Source organism: Zootoca vivipara, chromosome 11 (assembly GCF_963506605.1).
Source record: "Zootoca vivipara chromosome 11, rZooViv1.1, whole genome shotgun sequence".
Lineage (NCBI taxonomy): Eukaryota > Metazoa > Chordata > Lepidosauria > Squamata > Lacertidae > Zootoca > Zootoca vivipara.
Window position 1 is genome coordinate 56,582,093 of NC_083286.1, and position 4,594 is coordinate 56,586,686.

Below are 4,594 nucleotides of genomic sequence, written 5' to 3' on the forward strand. Positions count from 1 at the left end.
AATATATATATATATATATATATATATATATATATATATATATATATATATGGCTTTGTATAACCTTTGCTTCTTCCCAAAGTGAAAGTAAATTTGACGGATTAAAAAAAAAAGATGAATGAACTAGCATTCAGGGACAGTTATTTGTGAGGTACCATTTGATGCAGATAGCAGAGATTTCTCAAAGGATTTCAGAATATGAAAACGCTTTCATTTTTGTATTATTATTTCATGTATTAGAGTTTAATGAGAGCATGTTGCCTGTTATGAGGGGAGCTTTGATTTTTATAAATACCTACTCACGAAGACACTTGCAGCCTGAATCTTTCTACTTTACGTGCCTTCAACCAGATTCCCGACATGTTACCTTTAACAGCAAAGCATCTTTAATCTTATGAGATTCCTCATAGATGTTCATTTGCTTATTACAAACAAATGAAGTAGCTTTACACCATCAGATCATGGGGCCTTGAAATAAGAGGCTAGAGCTCACAAATGTATCGTTCCTAGAGTGCACTCTGGACCACTGTCTAGAGCTACTGGGTCCCAATTTGTGTGGCTCCCCCTTGTGGTGAAACTGCAAGTGATGGATTTCTCAACAAAGTACTGTACCTCAATAAAGTCAGACCACTGGTCCATCTACCGCAATATTGACGATACTCACTGCTAGCAGTGCTCCAGAAGCTTTCAGGCACAGAATTTACCCCAGCCATAGCAGGAGTTGCTTGGAATTGAACCCTGATTCTTCTGCATGCAAAGCATATGCTCTACCATGGAGCTACAGCACTCCCCCCACTAGGATGTGGGCATTCTGATGCACCCCCTGGTTACATTTAGAAAGTCATGGAGAGATCATGCTATTAATGGTTGCTACCACGATGGCTGAAGGGACATAGGTGGCTCTGTGGTCTAAACCACAGAGCCTAGGGGTTGCCGATCAGAAGGTCGGCGGTTCGAATCCCTGTGATGGGGTGAGCTACCTTTGTTCGGTCCCAGCTCCTGCCCACCTAGCAGTTCGAAAGCACGTCAAAGTGCAAGTAGATAAATAGGTACCACTCCAGCAGGAAGGTAAACGGCGTGTCTGTGCGCTGCTCTGGTTCACCAGAAGCGGCTTAGTCATGCTGGTCACATGACCTGGAAGCTGTCTGAGGAGAAACACTGGCACCCTCGGCCTATAGAGTGAGATGAGCGCCACAACCCCAGAGTTGTTTGCAACTGGACCTTACCGTTAGGGGTACCTTTACCTTTACCATGATGGCTGAGTTCTGCCTCCAGTGTTGGCTGCAGTATCCCTCTGAATACAAGTTGACGAGTTGGGAGAAGGTTGTTGCACTCAGTTATTGCTTGTTAGTTTCCCATTAGGGTATCTTCACTGTGAGAACAGGATACTAGACTAGATTGGCCATTGACCCGATTCAGCAGGCTATTATGATGTTATTTTAACAAAGGTAAGGTAAGGTTGTTGTTGTTGTTTTAAAAAACCCAAACCATTCTGGGCCTGCTAATCGGAAGAGGTGAATGGCCCTCCCACAGAGACCACAGGGAGTTTCTGTGACTGTTTTACACTCTTTGGAGAGAGCGAGAGCAAAATGCAGCTAAACTGAAACAAGATGTATGAATCATTTAAAATTTATGTGAGCCAAGTGGCATTATTACGGTGCTAAGTTATGCATCGACACTCCACTATTTTTTGCCACCGACCCCGGCAAAAAACATGTCATTCATTTTCCTCTCAGCCTTTGTCCCCCCAGAGTGTGATTGTCTTGCAATAATTATAAGATGCCTCATACGCCAATACTACAGGGGGAATCTGCTAATGCAATTGTTTCACCGTGCCGTTGTTTTCATAAATAATAGACCAAGTGGGTATTGCGAGGCAATGAAGGTGGTGTCAGAAAGTGAACTTGTGAGCTGGCCTCCTGCTGCCTCCCCACCCCCCACCCCAGGCTTTCTTGGGAAGGATTGCACAAGAATCTGTTTGCAAGGACATGTGGAATACAGCTGCCTCTTAGAATGTCAGCAGAGCAGGTTAATGTTGAGGTGTGCATGTGGTTTTCTGAACTGTTTGCTTTCCTGGTTTTTCACAGATGGAAAGGGTTGTGTGTACTTTCAAGTGTTTTAGTGGGTGGACAATGAGACTTAAATCACGACTGCAAACTCTGACAGTCATCGATGTGCATTTATTTGAACATGAGTTTGACCAAACTGCGTGAGGCAGTGGAAGACAGGAGTGCCTGGCATGCTATGGTCCATGGGGTCACGAAGAGTCGGACACGACTAAACAACTAAACAACAACAACAATCTTAGGTAAAGATAAAGGTACCCCTGACCATTAGGTCCAGTCGCAGATGACTCTGGGGTTGCAGCGTTCATCTCGCTCTACAGGCCAAGGGAGCCGGCGTTTGTCCGCAGACAGCTTCTGGGTCATGACTAAGCCGCTTCTGGCAAAGCAGAGCAGTGCATGGAAACAGTTTACCTTCCCGCCGGAGCAGTACTTACAGTTTTTACCTACTTGCACCTGATGTGCTTTCGAACTGCTAGGTGGGCCGGAGCTGGGACCTATATCTTAGTGGTGGACAAATCCGTCAGTTTTTGTTTTACTCATCTTCTCATTTTTCTTATCTTAGGATCAGTTCTCCCATTTCCTTATCCACTGTCTTCTTATTCTCATCAACATGTTATTGCAAATCTCATCCAGTTATACACTTTTGTGTGCAATTTTGCCTAACAAATATTTATTGCAAAGTAGTTCCCCCCGAATATAACAGAATTTTGTGTGTTGATTTTACTAACATAAGCATTTTCTATGCACATTTTACACTAGTACATGCATTTCTGTTCATTTTATTCGGCTGGAGAACTGTGATGCAAAATCCAAAGAAGATCAGATTTTGAAGGATGGCTGTGCTTCATTCTACTTATTGTTTTGAAAAGTATGAATTAAGTAGGTTCGCCTTTCAGTGTGAACTGAATCAACTTTCTCTCCCATTTCTCTCAATAATATCAGTACAGACCACCACACTCAGAAATATGGAAATGTATGCATGGGGTTTTTAATATCTAGTATGTTTATCAGCTTAATAACTGGTATGTTCTCTATTTGAGAACAAAAAGAACAAATTTTGAGAACCGGGAGTTGAATTTGGTGGTTGCTCCACCTGCTCTGCACATTGACCTGGTATTGAAGTGTTTTTATGCACAATGCAATTTCTTAATTTTGGTTTAATACCAGGTAAGCGAGTTTCTTAACACAAGTGTGTTATGAAAAATGGGTTTTTTAAAAAAATATTTTTGGAGTGAACATATGAATTTGATTGGTAATTAACAATTTCCCCCTTTTTCATGTTGGGATTTTGTAGCAAGTACTTCCTCAACTTCTTTGTTCTTTGACAGTGGAACATACACCCATGAGAGGTGGTGGAATCTCCTTTCTTGGTTGGCCAGCCATCATGTATGCTTCAATTGAGCCCAAGGATCATGTAGTCCGACCCCCTTGGAATGCAGGAATTTCACTAAAGCATCCATGACAGATGGCCATCCAATCTCTGCTTAGAAACCTTCACTTAGAAACATCCAAGGAAGAAGAGTCCCCACCTTCCAAGGTAGTCCATTCCACTGTCGAACAACTCTTACTGTCAGAAAGTTCTTCCTGATATTTAGTTGGAATCTCCTTTCTTGTAGCTTGAAGCCATTGCTTTGAGTCCTACTCTCCAGAGTAGGAGAAAATAGGATAGAGTTTATTTACAGTTTCATCCTGAGTTAACAGCATAATCTCAGAAAGGCAGGCTTGCTTAGAAAAGTTACAGATATATACATGTGGAGACTACTTGGTAAAGTAAGGCTCCATTTGGTCTCTGTCTTGGCTGCAGGCCAAGATGGAGAACCATCCTAACTGGAGATTCTCTGAAGATGTGTTCCCATCGGAGAGAAGGCTAAGAGAGAGAATGGCTGCTGGCTAGAGGCTTTTGTCCCAGCTAGTCCATCTCATTTGCATGTCTTTAGGAACAGGAACTTAATCAAGGTAAGTTCCTGTTAGTGGACACTCTAGGAACTGTTGTGACTTGTCTGCCCCAGTGTTCCATCCCACACTTTGCACACATTCCACATTGTCCATATCCTTATTAAATTGTGGCATTCAGAACTGGACACAGTACTCCAGTTGTGGGTCTTACCATGGCAGAATAGGGTGGCACTATTACTTCCCTTGATCTGGACACTATACTTCTGTCGATGCAGCCTAGAATAGCATTAGCTGTTTTTGCTGCTGCTGCATCACACTGTTGACTCATGTTAAGCTTGTGGTCTTCTAAGATCCCTCAATCCTTTTCACATGTACTACTGACAAGCCAGGTCTCCCCCATCTTATATTTGTGCAGCTGGCTATTCTTACCTAAGTGCAGAACCTTATATTTGTCCCTACTGAAATTCTTTTCGTTGTTTTTGGGGCCAGTTCCCCAATTTGTTGAGGTCCTCTTGAATCCCAATTGTGTCTTCCGTGGCATTAGCTACCCCTCCCTGTTAGGTGCCATCTGCAAATTTGATGAGCATCTCCTCAATTCCTTTGCCCAAGTCATTTATAAAGACATTGAACAA

General features: G+C 42.7%; 1 pseudogene; it reads left to right on the forward strand.

The window, feature by feature from the left end:
* Nucleotides 1-3,037: 3,037 nt before the first annotated feature.
* On the forward strand, nucleotides 3,038-3,213 carry LOC118077378 (U2 spliceosomal RNA; annotated as a pseudogene).
* The last annotated feature ends 1,381 nt before the right edge of the window (nucleotides 3,214-4,594 follow it).